Below are 17,328 nucleotides of genomic sequence, written 5' to 3' on the forward strand. Positions count from 1 at the left end.
GTCCATGGTCACTGTTCTTTACTGCAGAATTTTCTTTGTGCTTTACACTACCTTTTTTTTTTTTTTTTCTCTGCCAGGAATCCATAAACTAATTGTTGTTTTTTCATAGTGTCTGGTGCCCTGGAGATATAAAATACCATGAATAAACTGTATCTTGAAGTCTGTGTGTGCAGTTTGGCTTCAATAGCCCTACTTTCTGCATATTGTGTTATATTGTGTTTTATTCAAGTAATTGGAATAAAACTGTTTTCATTACAAGATCCTATGCAGTCCAAATAGGAGTATTAAAAGTTGTGCTTCTGCAAAATTTTTGTTAAAGACTCACAAGGATCTCTGCCCAGGGGTGGTATGAAGGGACCTGGAGTAGGTCTTCCATCAGACCCATGGGGGTTTTTGGTTGGTTTGTTTTTTGTTTTTGTTTTTTTTTTTTTTTAAGGCAAATGTTGGCATTTCTTAGTTGCAACAAAGTGTTCACTACTTTTAGAAAGGGTTATGTTCTCTCGGCTCTGGGAGGGGCTGGCAATGTGCTAAGGGATGAAGGCAGCATCAGTTTGTTCATTTCACTCCTCTCTCCATCAGGCTAAAGGCCACTGGCAGTTTGCAATCCTTTGCTTCCTGAATCTTAGCCCTTTCCCAGTTTGCTCTCTTATCCTTAGCCCGTTAAATAGGTCTTTTTCTTCAAGCCCCAGGAAAGGCAATGGTGAAAGGCATTATCTCCTTTCCCTCTTAGGAGAGATCAGAAACATTTTCTTGTTCTGCGGGGGAGATTAGTTGAGCTTCCCATCATCTTCCCCACTTGCAAGTGGGGAAATCTTTGCCTCATTAAGCCTGTAGGGTTCAATTCACTCTGCTGAATACCTCTTAATCCCTTCCTCTTTAGTGGTGGTGGAGATCTTTTCCATTAGACAAGGTGCAGCTCTTCATCTTACCTGCTCACACTATGGCCTTGACCAAGGTGAACTCTTCTCAGAGCAGCCACCATTTGCAAAAGAAGTTTGATGTATTGATGGTGATTGAAAAAGCTGTATCAGAGGTTGTCTGGGAGGTTGATGACAGGGTAGCACCTTGTGAAACCACAATATCAGTATCCAGGTTACCTGGTCAGTAGATAGTATTTGAGTCTTCGAGGAAAAATTAATCACTTGTTCTTTGCTAATTGCTATGCAGGTAAAGATAATTATATGCTTGCCAGCAAAAGATTCACTAAAACAGTGTTCAGAGATCACTTACTTCACATATTAAAGAAGTGGTAATCTGTGCCAGCAATGCTTTTACCTGAAATAAATCTCTGTTCATTGAAACCTCTCATATTTTTGGGATAGCATTAGAGAAGAAAGGTTGGTTGTTTTCAAATGGCATCTGAGTTCATTTGGGAGCAGCAATTCACTTACCTCATGTTCCAGTGTAAAAATAAAGATAATACTGATGTCTTGAAGGGAAGTCCATCCAAACAAAGCATAAAAGTGCTTGAAACTGCATGTTTCATGCAGTACTTGAAACTGTTCCTATCATGCTTACATTTAGCAGAGTCTAAAATTTACCATTGTAAGGAGAGGAAAACCAAGATACTTACAGTTGCAGTGCTAAACTTCAAGTAATTGAACTACAATTCATTACATTAGCTCTTCAGCTACAGGACTGTTTGCTTTCCTTTCCTAATAACAGTGTTGTATTTGATACCAGGGGATTTGGTGTTAGGAAAACAAATGTCAAAAAAAAAGAAGAGTATTGAAGATACAAGGAAGTTGTGATGTGTATTTTGGTATGAGTAAACTTTGAAATGTAACGTAAAGCAGGAATCAGAAAGGGCCTCTCTGAGAAATTGAAATACATATGGGCATTTTAAGAAAAAGGCATTTTGATACCAGGAGACGGGAGTAAATCCAGGAGAGGAATCTGAGATGGCCCTCAAGTACAAGAGGAGAGGTTTCTTTCTTATTGCTGAGATTTGATAGTGTGAATGAAGTAAAGTTAGGGTCACAGCCCTGAAGGATGGAGTCCTGTGCCCACCAAGCATATATGTAAGGTAGTAACAATAACAGAATTGTCTCACACCCCTTTAGTGTATGTCAGGGTTTTTTTGAAGAAGGTATGTTTGCACACAACATGGCCATCTACTCTCTGTTGTTGTTTCTTCCTTGCTTTTTCTATTAAGACTGTCAACAGAGCTTTGCCAATTTCATAGTATTGATGGCTAGCAAATTGGCTTCCTATGTGATGCATGTTACTTCTGCCTTTCTGCAACAGTTTTGGATCTGTGCAGTACACCTAATATACCTTCCTAATTGTTGACACCAGCATACTGTGCCTCTCCTTGTTGAGTGTTTGAAGATGCATTCCCATTAGCTGTATATTGTACTGTGGCAAGAATTTCTGGCACTGTTTAAATCAGTAGTGTTAAATCCTGATATCTAATGTGAAGATGTTCTGGGCATGTATTTTACAATCTAAGGTAATTGAATATGGTTGTTACTTGAACCGCATGAGGGAAACTGTAGGAGGAAGTGTTGTAGCTAGTACAACGGGCTTTGCCTTCTCTTCTCTTTCAGTCAGTACCTGATGGAAAGTTTTGGGAAAACACTATGTAAGCTGTATTATTGGTTAGGCACTGCTTGGTGTGCGACGTAGAAAAGCAAAAGACTGGCTGCTTCTGTCTTTTAGGTATTTTAGCAATTAGGTTCCCTCAGGTTGTCAAAGTCAGCTAATTAAATTTTTCTCCCTTCTAATTCCATCCATCTTGTAACTGCATTCTACCTGCTGGATCCTACAGTTATTTGTTTTGGGGTGAGGGCTGTTTGTTTCCCAGGCAGAATAACAGAACAAAACAGTTGGTGGGATACAGGCTGCCTGTGGCTGTATTTCAGATAACAAGTGACTAGTAATAATCAGTAGAGATGTTGCTCAAATAACTATTTATCCACATCTCCTGATTTTAGTTGCCTTATTTCTCACCTGTCTTCTGTGATGTTTTACGGGAACAAATGAGTCACTGTCTTCAGCTGAATGCTGTAGAGTGTGAAACACAGTGTTTATATTGAAGCAGAGCCAATGAAATGCGTCCTGACAAAGCTCAAAACGATGCTTCTGTGTATTCTTCAGTGCCATCTACCGGCATAATTGCCCTTTAGAGATTTATAGGCAAAGAACATGCTCCTAATTGCCAGCAATTTAAAAACATTTGTTTCTTTTTTTCTTTTATTTTAGGAGCAAGGCAAGATTGGTGTAGTCTTCAATATTGGCACAGTGGATATCTCTATTAAAGAGGAAAGCACACCTGTAAATGATGGCAAATACCACGTAGTACGCTTTACCAGGAATGGTGGCAATGCCACACTTCAGGTTGACAGCTGGCCAGTGAATGAACACTATCCCACAGGTACATTTTTTTTTTCTTTTTGTTTTTCTCTATAAGTGTATCTGTACCTATAAACTAATGTTTAATAACAACTGGTTGCTACATAAATCTTTGTTACTTCATGTCAAAAATAAATTGACCAGCCTAGTGGTGCGTATTCTGTCTCCCGGAAAATAAACTAGTGGTGCTTTACATCAGAAGAATAAGCCTGCCAACTGTGTGGTATGATGCACATAGATCCTACAATTTCAGAGGCATCCAAGTGAATCCTGATTCTGCATAGTTACAAACTCATACAACAACAAACTTGGTTTTGCTACTTGTGATATTTTCTAAATATTTAAGGGAGAAAATTTTTTCACAGACCTTACAAGAAGGAGAGGTGACTAGTGGCATCCCAGATACTGTGTATATAGATATGGAGTTGAAATGTAAGGAATGTGGAAGATTAAGCAAGTATTTGATCAGACTTTATGCTTGCCTCCTAATTTTTCATCATCTGAATTTCACTTTTTCTTGTAGGTTTCCAAATACAAAAGTTGACATCTAACCATCTAACCAAAACTGACAACTCTTAGTTAACTTTAAGTCAAAATGCAGTGGAACAATTCATTACCTCTTTGTAAATTATAATTCTAAATCCATCAGAAATAGTGAACAACTGGCTCTTGATACACTCTTGAGACTCCTGAGGTCACATGTTTTATCCCAACACTGGCAAATCACAGCCTCGTGATACTTTGTGTTGCTATGCTAAAAGGTCAAACTCACTCCAAGTGAAAAACAGATTGTTGTATATGATGCTGACAGTGCATAAGATAGCTGAGCTATGATGATGTGTGTGGTTATAAAAGGCAGAAAGGGTGCAAGGAAAAAATTTCAGTGTTAACCACATTCTTCTTATTCACATGTTTTTGCCTAAATTCAAGCCGTGATCTTGTTGGTTTCCAGTATAAAGTCTAAGCAACTTTCAGTTCTTCTTTTCGAGGTTGTACAGTACTAACTCACTAACTAACTAGTTGATTAGGAGTTGTTCAAAAGAAACAAGCTCAAATTACAGGAAATACCCTAACTTGATGTTATGTACTAATTTATGTGATGTTACACTAAGGAATTACTCTAAGGGGATGATTTAATCTCTTCCACTCCCTCAGAAAGTGCACAGGAAAGTTTCCTAATGTGAGGAATCTATACTGTGATGCTTTCTATCGCATATTTAACACGACCCTTTGTCAGTATTTTGGTGAAGTTTATGCAGAAGGGTTCACTTCAATTATTAACCTTTTTTCTGTGACAAAAATCTTTTTTAATAATGCCATAACAGACATGTTGAGTTAGATTCTAGCTCTGCTATCTATTGGTTAGAGAGGAAAGTGGGCTAGGAGAGGCCCAGCTGAGGATCTTCTACTTCTGTCATCAATTATTTTGTAAAATACCTCCAATCCAGTTGGCAGCCAATTATAGTCACTAAGAACCCTATGAATAAATTTTCTTCTTACGGTACTTACTGTAGTAAGTCCCTGGTGTAAAGACACAAAATATTCAACTCAATGCTTTAGAGATTTTTTTATTTTTTTTAAAAAGGGAAAATAAATCACACTCAAAGACTACCTCAGTACTTTCTGCTTCTGCCTTGGATAAAGATATTTCTGTGTTTTCACTAGAAGATGTATGGTTTTATGGAATCATCATTAATCTCGTGTTCTGGGCTAGTATTGAGTGTATGCAGTTGTACCCTGAGGAGAAAGGACACCTTTATCTTCCAGACACCTTTTCCGTTCTGTGCATGTATTTCAATTTCTGTCTGTTTGTAGATGATGAATTTTTCAGCCTCTTTCTGTGAAAATAAGGCTTATGGGATCATACTGTGTGTGTCTGCAGGTTTCTCCCTTATATTTTCCCATTTACTTCAAACTGATATTTTAGCTGAATTTAAAAAGGGGCAAAAATCAAAAAAAGTAAAGATCCCACATGGCTACAGAAAAAAGGAAACAAAAAAAGAAACAAAGAAACAAAAAAAAAAAAAAAAAGGGAGAAGGGCAGTGTTGCAGGCCTTCCACAGGAAAGGACTGCAGTTGACCTCCATTCATATTAAATACCAGAATATCCATAAAATACAGCAGCATTATGAATGCCTCAGATTCAGGAAAAGATTCAATGAGCCAATAACTACATAAAACCAATCCCTATTAATCCCATTTTCTGTGCAGTTAATGGTTTAAAAAAAGGACTAAGCAGTAACTTTTGAAATTAAAAATTTGTTGTCTTTCACAGACCAAATTTGTATTATAGTTTCTTGTACTAAGTGCAAGACCAAACCTGTGTTCAGCAGAAATTCAATTCTGTAAAACACTTTGTGGCTGGATGGACCCAGGCTAATCCAGTGTGTTTCAACTGGAGACTGCTGAAACTGCGATTTGTGTCAGACTTGTGTAGTAGTAGATGAGGAATCCTGTACGTTTTGCATAGGATCAGGTCAATTCTGGAAACACACTTATTTGTACAGTCTTAAAAATGTTGTATTTGTAGCACATGCATGCTTGGACACACTGAGTTGTCTGTAAAATGAACAATTTCATGTACACTTGGTTTCCCACACAGTGCTGCAGCCTAATGCTTGTAAATTTTATAAACTAGCTAATTTATCTTCCTTGTCGTCACACATGGTACAATCTTCAGGCAGCAGGGCTGCATTATGAATGGCATTTCCCTGCTCCTCTCTGAGTTTTATTACTTGTAGAAGGATTATACATTCAACTCATAATTACTTATTCAATGAAAAGCACAAATAAAAGTTGGATATTCATTAAATGAACAAAGTCAGAGAATATTGGCTTTCCTTAAAACACAGTCTTCAGTTAAGTTGAAATTAACTGAAACTAGCCCAATGGGACCAAAATAATCCAAAGCTGTACTTTTGAAACTTAAAAAAAAAGACAAGAAGTTAAAGAAAATTAAATAGCGACAGACTTACAGTTTAGACACTAATGTTTGGTTAATATAGCATCCAGTTGCATTTCAGTGACCTGCAACACGAGCTTTATGCTTTCTTGTGAGGACAAGGGATAGAGAGAAATGTTTGGAGGGAATTAGTTTGGAGCTAAGGTTGGGCTAAACTTTGTGACTGAAATAATCCAAATCATTAGGGATGATCTCTCATCATTAGTGTCATTGTAATGCTGCTGGAGTTTCTCTTACTGGACAGTAAGACTGAACAGTGGCCCAGTACAGGTATCTAAGACAAAGTTCCTGAGAACTGGGAGATGGCAATTCATCTGTCATGGTTCGGCCAAAACCACTGAGCTATTTATGATTTATTTGCATTACTTTCTCCCTTTCTGCTCTCTCTCAAGAACACAATAAGGAGATGACTTTTTCCATAGGCAGTACTGATATCTAACTTCTTGATGCTTGATTCATTAAGTTGGTCATCACAATGTGTTTCTCAGTCAAGGTATAAATATCTTGATATGCTCTAAGGGACAGGTACCATTACTACTTCCCTTCTGTTATCTCTCAAGCTTTCATCCTTTTCATCCCAGAACACAGGCTGGGCTTGGATACTGTTATTTTCTTGCTTTTATGGTCTTGGTAAGAGCCTTCTCTATATCTAAATAAATATTTTTAGTGATGAAATTGGAGTAATTTTGGATGAAGAGTTCAGGAGGAGGAAGCATCTGCGTGTTTTTGTTTCAATTAGAATAAACCTATGAAATTTGAGGCAGCTAGAGAAATTTTCAGAATAGTTAAAAATAAATCTGTCTTCACAGAAAACTAGGATGTTTCAGTCCCTAAATTTTCATTAGTTCTTAGACATGAGATTTTTTTTCTCTGTTCACTCACTTTTCTTGCAAAAAATGCTTTGTGTATTGCCGGATTTGTAGTGTCAAAACAAGCCTGATATTCTTGTTCATTCATCCATGCGCTGGCTACAATTTCTACAGTAGAAAAAAAAACCCAAACTAGTTGAAGAGGAGCTGTAGAGTAAGAGTATCCTTGATACCAAAATAAAGTCTAATTGGAGTAATGTTTTAAAGGAGAAGATTAAAGGAAGGAAGGCAAGAGGCGGGAAGGAGTTGTCATTTAAAGAGATGCATGATTTCGCAAGACAGCTGTAGCCTGGATTTTTTAATGCATTTTAAAAATAAGAAATAAGACAGAATTAAACAACTGGATTCTTATCAGGATTCATTAGTTCATCCACACACTACATATTTTATATTTTTTCCCTTTATCATTCTCTTGAGTGATCTCTCAGCCTTCTTGTAGTAGTCTCTGCCCTTTCAAATTACAATAATTTGCATTTCTTTTGCTACTGAAATGAAAGAAAACATAATTCATCCTCTATGCCCCTACTTCATTTGCTCTCTCAAGTACATTTCTGAGAGAAAGTTTGATTTCTGGAAAAGCTGGACAGTTAGCTCTTGACAGCAGAACTGACTACTCTGGCTTGTAGTGTGGTCAGATAAGTGCACACCTATAAATCAAAAAATTGAATCTGAGACCCTGATATCTGTGCTGAGGTTTTCCTTCAGAATAGTTCCAGTTCCAAGGACTGGATGTCTGGATGACTGGACACTTGGGGCATATCTTCTGGTTTAATTTCATTTGAAAGCAATCCAATTTGAACTACATCTTTGGGAGTCTATGTGAGACAGTCTTTGTCTGAAATATTATACTTTCTAGAAACACAGGTTAAAGTGGTAGTGGTTTGGATTCTCCTACTTTTCTAAAATGTGAAAGGCATCAGCTCTCCCTTGCTACAATCTATTTTTTCATTTACTTGGTGGAAAGTTCTGAAGTAGCTTGATTTGTACCAGGCACTTCATGTCTTCCATGTCTTCATGGAAGAAAATTGACTGAGTTCCTAGTTACTTCTTTCAGTAAGTTTTCTAGCAAACTGAAGGAGTACTGTGACTATGGAACTTGGTAGTCTGCTTTGAAACAGGTAATTTCTTGTCCTACTCAAGCCATTTATCACCTTTCTCTGGATATTTTAAGTCTCATCACACAAGTGGCATGGTCTTTTTTATTAATGATTTCCAACCTCATCTTTCTACTAGAGGGACTCTGAGGAGGGTCTTTTTCCCTCTTCTCTTCCTCCTCTTTTCTCCAGTCCTTTTGGTTTTATTTAGTTTTTATCAACAACATTTTCTTTCTCTCCCTCTGTGATTTCAGAGCCGTGAGATAAATAGCCTTGTATCTTACAAGCTAAATACAATTACTGCTATCAAAACTGGAGTCTTTCTCTCCCTGTAAATGTCTCTTGGAAGCTGATAAGCTGTTCAAGGTAAACTGCAGGCTTCTGCCTAATCCTGAGATTAAACATAGCCACCCAGAAGACAGCAAGAGATAATTGGAGGGGGGGAAAAGGGAAACAGGCAGGAGAGGAAGAGAGGAGGAGAAAGTGAGATCCTCTCCTGAGATATTAAGAGGACATACAGAAGGCTCAAGGTTATTTGTAAAGGAATTACACAAAACACACAAGGGCTTGTTATGATGAGGAATTTCCTCAGATAATGCAGTGGTTGTTGTAGTTGTTAAAGACAAAATTTAGCAGGGATTTGTTTGGTGTAAGCATAAAGGGGAGCTGTAGGAAACAGCTCCCACCCATGACTGATGGGTTTTATATATTATCCCCATCTTGTCCTTGAAGCAGAGGGTCTCACAAGGTTGCATTCAGATTCTTTGTGCATGCTGGCTTAGGTTCATCTCACTGGCTTTATGCTGGGTATGGGAGACAGTAGATTTCCCAAGAGTGATGCAGGGGACTGAGTCAGCTTCTCTCTTACCTGTGTTTTGCTACCTGTTGACCAATCAAATGAGGGTAACTTAACCCTTCTGTTTGTGAAACATAGTTAACACTAATCTTCTAGGAAATACGAGTGCCTTAATTATGGACAAATAGTGTGTGATGCCTCTAGAGTCTTCAATTATACCCAAGGCAGAATTATTGACATTGTAAATAATATGTAATATTCTGATTATTAGTTCTCTTGATCCCAGTGATACAAAGTCTAATGCTGACTGGACATTAACAAGGCAAACTTAATAGTAGAACTACCTGGGATGTCTGAGTCATTGCAACAAGTTCTTCCTTTCTAAGTTTGTACTTGCCCCTGCATAGTACCCCTGCACAGCTCATATTGTAGTACTTCAGTGATTTCCAAATGTTTGGTAACTGAGATTTATTAGAGAAAACCACTAGTTCTCTGTACTTTGTAGAGCCTGGCTCCTCCCACCCAAATTCGCTCTCTCCCTTGCAGAGTGATTTTGCTATCTCATTCTCTCTTTTTTTCCCACCTTCAAGCCTCTCAAAAAATATGAGTTTTGCCTTCTTTTGCCCTTTTATCAATCCTTTACTTCCCTCAGACTCGAGGCTCTGATCATCTCACTTCTGAAAACTTGCTTCTGAAACCAAGGTAACAGTAAGAAGTTTGGCTAACTCCAGTTGTCTCTATGAAGAGGCACATGGATCTTGTGCTGGACTACTTGGAGTTATTAATGAGACACGTTTCTTGATCTGCAAGCTGAAGGGATTTTTTTGTGGTACTTCCAGATGCCACTGCGGTCTTAATATTTTCCTATTCAAATGTCCTTATGAGTGGGCAGTGAGTAAGGAACAAGAGCACTGAATTTTGATCAGACCTCTGGGCTGAATGTGATCCCCAGGCTTCTTGTCATATACATTTTTGTGGGGTTTGACTTTTCATATTGTACTCATTTTACAGGACTTAAATGAGCTTTCAGATGGTTCCTATCAACATGAATTGGAGACAGCATATGAAGTGCCTTTGACAGATTTACTGCATTTCATAATGAGCCTAAAACATATAAAAAGACAGGGTTAATAAAACAGAATTGGAGAAACACATTTTGAAGGCAGTACTGTGACATATGTTGAAAGATCTGCCAAGAGGGATGATTAAAGCATGACAAGTTGATGAAATCAAGAGTTGATTGTAGCTTGTCACTGCAGGGCCATAACATTTATAATATATTTATAAGGTTGGAAAACTGATCAAAATGGCTACATGATATGAACACTCAAGTTTGGGTCCTCTGTATCCACTGACATATAAACCTACACACATTAAGTCGCCACCAAACAAACCTACTGTGGAATTTATGCAACACCCATATTAATGTACATATGTCCATACTGGATGATGGGATAGGATCTGGCATTATATAAAAGTTACATAAATGTAGCCACGATGCTCACAGTTTGGCTTTTGTGTACTTCATGTTTTGCTTTCCTACACAAAGAATGAAGCTGTCGTTCATTTCCAATTTGCCCCATTCTCAAAGAATTTCATGGAAGTGCTGTAGGGCTTTTTTGTCTTCCAAATTCTGTCTTTGAGGACAGAGGAAAGGAAAGAAAGAAAGAAAGAAAAAGTGGTTATATTGTGGCTTCAAGTACACATTGCTCATGTTGAAGTTTTGTTTCTCTAAACTGATCCAGCTCCTGCAAAACACTGCATTCAGTCTGAGTGAGCTGCAGGCTTACCTTCAGCAAGTACCTCAAGACTACGTGAGAGGCAGTCTATGAAACACTGGAATTTCTGTCAGCTTGGCATTAAGAAAGAAAGAAATGCATGGGTTTTACGAAGACTTGTAAGGTAACCAAGCAGAACAAACAGGACAGTATCATTTAACAGCAGTAGGAATGAAAGAAGTTTACCTAAGGAAGATACACACAGAATAGTATCTTCATGCAAGTAGCCACAACCGTCTCATTTCCACCCAGGGTCCTACAGATAGTCCTTGAGATGTATGAAAGAGGGGAGAAGAAATAAGAAGCATTTTACTGTGGCAGTCTTTGTTACTGCTTAGTAACATTCACATAAAAGCTTGTTCTAACATGTAAATACATGCCACAGAGGCAATACTGGTTCTAATTTAGCCTAAATGCTTTATCTTGTTTATAGCCTGGATAAAGAAAATACCACTAGAAAGTGCTGACAATTTGAGGAAAACTTTTTGTCAGTGCTGTCCAAAAGAATATGTATTATACTGCTGCATGCTATTAGTCGAATTAGTGTAGCAGCATTCTTACATCTTCCTGAATCAAACTAGATGTCCAGTATGTCAAATCTACAGGTGAATATCAAATACATCAGAAGAAAATTTGCTTTAATGGTCAAAACGACACTTCTGTCCAGTTGTCCTGGATTTAGGATCTTTTCTCTTCTGTTCTTCCAGAGTCTTTTCATCTAATCAAGCTTCTTGAGCCTGAGAGCAGCCAAGTGTCTAATGCTCCAGAGAATTACAGTAACTCACCTCAGCAACAACAAAAATATGCCACAAAAGATGTCAATTGCCCTATCATTATGCTTAGTTTGGGATCTGAAATATGGGGTCACACAAGATATGTTTGTTTATATCATGTCTACAGTCATTACATTTATATTACTCAGTTGAAAAGCAAATATTTCCTTTTTTCCCCTCATTAATTTATCCAGAGAGATGTGATTATGTGGAAATACTCCCATTTCTTCTCCAGCTGGAATTTCATAGAAGCTACTCTGCTGTCTTGTGACCATGTTGCTCAGCCAAGTTTAAACCATAACAAACCCAAACCCAGGCAGTTTATTGGCATCTGTACTTTTTCTCCATTTCTCTTGTTCTTTTTCCATTTACGATCTTGATCCTCAAATCTCAGTTCTTTCCTCTTAGCTTAGTCCTATGGACTAGGATTCTTTTTACGATAAATTCTTGCAATACAGAGTGAATGCTTATGAAAAGTTCTATTAACCTTTTTCAGTGGTAGCATGGCATATACTGTAACTCATGAAGAAATGAGCTTCAAGATTCCTCAGTCCTAGGCTTGCTCTATGTCAGAATGATCACTTAAAGAATGTTAAGATACAGTATCCATAGGGCACTGATCCATCTTTCTGCCTAGTTGTTCTCACCCTTTTGGTATCTGATGTAAAACCCCTGGGCTGAGGGAACTCCCTAAAAAATGGCATTGCATTCTTATACTTACAACAGGCTTTTGAGTCCCAGTCCCTGAGATACTATGGTGCAAAACAGATTCAAACCCTGTGTTTTTTCCTTATGTTTCTTTGACATCCAGCACATTTCTTTCTAAAATCATCACTATGCCTTTTTCCATAAATAGTAATTACATACTGAGAGACACAGGCATATCCTGATATCTTGGTCTTGCTAACAATTCCGTACCAAAATAAACAGCTTCTCATAAACACGTGTGTCCTAGCTGCTGAATCCTCAGATATTAGGAACTGTTTTCATCTGTTTGTGTCCACTGGTCTATGATTGTATAAGTGACAAGGTACCAAGCATAAGCATTATCACCAAAGATTTCTGATAAATTTCTCCTTTGCTGATGTAAGATCTTAATGGCTTGGATTGGGAGGGACCTTAAAGATCTTCTAGTTCCAAACCCCCTGCTATGGGCAGGGACACCTTCCACTAGACTACATTGCTCAGAGCCCCATCCAACCAATTACTACTGATCCAGTCATTAGATGGTATATAAAATGTGCCTGTATAATGTAGTGCAGAGAAAGATGGAGACTAAACAGAATCCTGGTAGACAGAGCAAGTGCAGTGAGATCCCAGACATTAATATATTTACATTTCTCTCCTAGGATAGTTCTGTTTCAGTTCCCCTGGTCAAACAGAGTTGTTATATTTTCTTTCTTTTCTCACTGACTCTCCCTCTGTCTTTCATCCACACATGTGTGCACAGTAAGAATGAGCAAACAAACATTTGGCCTGAGGGATCAGAGACTTGAACAACAACTTTGTGCTTTTCTGATCACATTGCCTGCAGAAAGAACAGTGCCAGCTGTAATCCCAGGTTGATGTGCTGACGTGCAGTGACAGACGGGGCTCACACATCCACATCAGCCTTCTCCCTGCACACTGAAGGCACTGGAAAGCACAAAATCATTAGAATTTAAAGCTGTGGACTGAAACAAAGCAACTGTATGAAAGGATGGTCAGAAATGAAAGGAGTCAGTCATAGAGCTTGGAACCAGAAGTTCCCAAGTCCTGGCCTTGGCTTTAGAGATGCCCTTCCCTGTGGTCTTGGGTAATGTTTTTATCACTCCGTGGCTCAGTTTTCCAAATAGTAAACTAGGGATAAAGCACCAATTTACCTTACCTTAAAGGGCTTAAATAGAAAATATTCTACAATTCACTGAGTATGAAAATCTTTCTGGGCCAATGAATTTGTATCTTTGTCACTTACTATAAGCAGCTTCCCTATGGTCAGCACTGTATTCATGGGGAATACATGCTCCTCATACTATCTCCCTGATAATATGTGCACAGGGAAATGAGATCCAGAAACATCTGAAGGTTTCTAGTGGAGCCAAACCAGCTCCATCACTGCCAGCACTAGGGGAGAGACTGCAAGTCCTTCTGGAACTGATCTGATTCCTGTGTAGTTACTGGAGTTCCTACTGGCATCTTCCAACAAGGAGTCTTAGTTTCAGTGTGATGCCTGATAAAGAGGAACCCTTCTTGAGTGGGGAGCACAGAGCACTGAGCCCCAAGGGGTTCTGCAGGAATCAGTGCTCTTTCTGATCATACAGCCATGCTGACTGTGTCAAACCTAAGCTAGCTGTCTACCTCAGTGTTCATTTGCAAGGCTGTGATAGTGAGCCACCGACTCTTCATGGAGCAGGTAAAAAGCCGCAAATTTTCTTACCTTAGACCATTCACCATGCAAAGGCAATTATACTGTTTTCAGTCTCACATTGCTCCTGGAAGCAAAATAGTTGCACTCTTGTAGCTCCAGTGCCTAACTCAGAATATGTAATCTAAATTCAGTATGTCTCTGTCCTGATTTTGCATAATACAGAAAACAGATAAGCAACCTCTAGATAAATAGGAGTTAATAGAATTTAAAGTGTCAATACAAATGAAGTGCTTTTGGCATTTGGTTATTGCTGCTTGTTCCCACGGTGCTGTATAAATCACATCGTGACCTTCCACAAGGGAATCAAAGAAGTGGCATGTGGGGACAGTAGCAGTGGATTTTATTGTGATCTCTATTTCATATTTCTTTCTGCAAAATGAAATTTGTTCTTGTTTAGAATGGAAAGATCGATATGTAGTTTCGGTTGTTCTTTAATAGTCACTTTAGCCTTGGCTGCCTGATATGGTGCTTAATTTGGATCTGGTCAGTGAAAAAAACCCAATTATTTACACATTCCTTACAAAACATCTCAGACATCTAGTAACGTAGACACCCAAATTCTTTCATATTTTTACAAAGGTTGAACTATTAACTGCTTTCTCTATACTGTACACTAGTACAGTTTTCCAGTATAGCTCAAATGAGAACTAAAGCAGACTGCTTTTATTTCATGCCAATGGCCTCAGCTTCTATAGGGCTGAAATGATTCACTATAATCTGCATATATAAAATAAGACTTTACTCACATTTTTCACAATACTTTTTTTTTCTTCTGCATGCTTGAAAAAGTTTGATTAACCTTCTTCCACCTTTACTAGTCTGAGTTTTGTTTTGCAAAAGACACCTGCATACAGTGCAATCAGCTGAATTATTTGCTCTGTTTAGTGGCAGCGCTTAAGGAAGAAGTAGAGAGGCTAAGGAGTATTAGGGAAAGTGAAAGGGAAGTAGACTGGTGGAGTCGCACCCTTTCAACCCCAAAACAAGTTCAACAAGAGTCAGAGAAGCCCTGCCCCTCTTGCCATCAGGTAGATGGACCAGACCAAGTAGATGACTAGAATGAAAACAGGTCCCTGGTCGGAGAGGTAAGAGAATCCCTTCCTGACCCTCATCACCTCCCTGGGTGCCCTTAAAGAATAGGTATGAGGCCCTGGACCTAGCGAGTCAGATCAATGACACTCAGGAAAAAGATCTGTCTGTAGGGTCTCCCGATTGCATCCCATCTATTAGATGGATCACAACTGCAGCTATTAAGAAAAAAAGAAGGGTAGTTGTAGTGGGTGATTCCCTTCTGAGGGGAACTGAGGGCCCTGTATGCCAATCAGACCCACCCCACAGGGAAGTCTGCTGTCTTCCCGGGGCCAGGTTGAAGGATATTAGCAGAAGACTCCTTGAGCAAATTTTGGCCCTCTAGTTATTACCCACTGTTGGTAGTACAGATTGGCAGTGATGAGATTGATAAAAGAGGTACCAGGGCAATTAAAAAGGACTGTGATGCTTTAGGTCGATGGGACAGGAGCACAGGTGATGTTCACCTCAATTCCTTCAGTAACAAGGACGAATGAGGAGAGGAGTAGGAAAATCCACTTTATCAAGAGGTGGCTAAAGGATTGGTGCCACCAGCAGAATTTTGTTTCTTTTGATCATGGGGCAAAATTCATGGTACCACACCTGCTAGAGTCAGATGGGCTTCATCTATCTAGCAAGGGCAAAAGAACCCTAGCATTTAAGTTGGCAGGGCTGATCAAGAGGGCTTTAAAGTAGGTTTGAAGGGGGAAGGGGTTGAAACCAGGCTTTCCAGAGAAGAGCCTAAGGGTGGAAAGCCAGGGTTTGGAGTGATATCAGCAGTCCAGGTGAAGGCATGTACATTATTGCACATTGTTTGGGAAACAAGCAAGAGGAGCTGGAAGCCATAGTGCAGCAGGAAAGCTATGACATAGTCACCGTCACAGAAATGTGGTGGGATGACTCGCATGACTGGAATGCTGCAATGGATGGCTACATAAGATGCTCTTCAGAAGAGATAGGTGAGGTAGGAGAGGTGGAGCAGTGGCTTCATTTGTTAAGAGAGCCTCTTGACTCTCTAGAACTTGACGTCAGTGATGATAAGGTTGAGTGCTTATGGGTCAGAATCAGGGGGAAGACCAACAGGGCCAACACCCTGGTGGGAGTCTGTCATAGACCATCCAATTAAGATGATGAGGGTGATGAATTATTCTAAAGCAGCTGGCGGAGGTTTCAAAATCACCAGCTCTTGTTCTTGTGGATGACTTTAACCTGCTGGATGTCTGCTGGGAACTCAACACAGCAGAGAAGAGGCAGTCTAGGAGATTCCTAGAGTGTATGGAGGACAATTTCCTGTTGCAGCTGGTAAATGAACCTACCAGGGCTGGGGCCCTATTTGACCTGCTGTTTACAAACAGAGAAGGGCTGGTGGAAGATATGGTGGTCGGAGGCCATCTAGGGCACAGTGATCATGAAATTATAGAGTTGTCAATACTTGGCGTAGTAAGGAACGGTGTCAACAAAACCTCTACGCTGGACTTCTGGAGGGCAGACTTCGGCCTATTCAGGAGGCTGGCTCAGAGAGCACCTTGGGAAACAGCCCTTAAAAACAAAGGGGTCCAGGAAGGATGGGCACACTTCAAGAAAGAAATCTTGAAGGCGCAGGAGCAGGCTGTCCCTATGTGCTGAAAGGTGAGTCGGTGTGGAACAACTGGCCTGTCTGAACAGGGAGATTTTGTAGGAAATTAGGGGGAAAAAGAGAGCCTATTGCTTTTGGAAAAAAAGGCAGGCAACTCATGAAGTGTTTAAGAATGTAATTTTCACATAGAAAGAAAATTAGAGAGGCAAAAGCACAATTTGGCCACTTCTATTAAGGACAACAAAAAGTATTTTTATAAATACATCAATATCAAAAGGAGGGGCAAGGAAAACATCCATTCTTTGTTGTACACAGAGGGGAACATAGTAACCGAAGGTGAGGAAAAGGCTGAGGTACTTAACACCTTCTTTGCCTCAGTTTTCAACAAGAAGAGAGGTTGTCCTCAGGATGACTGGCTTCCTGGGCTGGTAGACAATGACAGGGAGCTGAATAAGGCCCCTCTTGTCCAGGAGGAAGAAGTGAGTGGCCTGCTGAGCCACTTGGATCCTCATAAGTCTATGGGACCAGGTAGGATCCATCCTAGGGTGATGAGAAAACTGGTAGAAGAGCTGTCCTGGCTCACTGGGGAGGTCCCAGATGATTGGAAGCTGACTAATGGGATGCCCATCCACAAGAAGGGCCAGAAGGAAGACC

At 39.5% G+C, this 17,328-nt stretch overlaps 1 protein-coding gene across 6 annotated transcripts in view; it reads left to right on the top strand.

The window, feature by feature from the left end:
• The first annotated feature begins 3,210 nt into the window (after positions 1-3,210).
• Positions 3,211-17,328, top strand: part of LOC114065456 (neurexin-3-beta) — a 136,231-nt gene continuing 122,113 nt past the window's right edge. For 4 of the 6 annotated variants that reach the window (XM_027899388.1, XM_027899391.1, XM_027899389.1 and 1 more), the window contains exon 1: positions 3,273-3,376. The gene's annotated coding sequence lies outside the window, so the exon portion shown is untranslated. Of the gene's footprint in view, positions 3,377-17,328 lie in introns of all 6 variants that reach the window. The other 2 variants (XM_027899390.1, XM_027899387.1) reach the window with 1 other exon arrangement.

Source organism: Empidonax traillii, unplaced genomic scaffold (genome assembly GCF_003031625.1).
Source record: "Empidonax traillii isolate 1590-97213 ecotype Southwest subspecies unplaced genomic scaffold, ASM303162v1 scaffold663:size352693, whole genome shotgun sequence".
Lineage (NCBI taxonomy): Eukaryota > Metazoa > Chordata > Aves > Passeriformes > Tyrannidae > Empidonax > Empidonax traillii.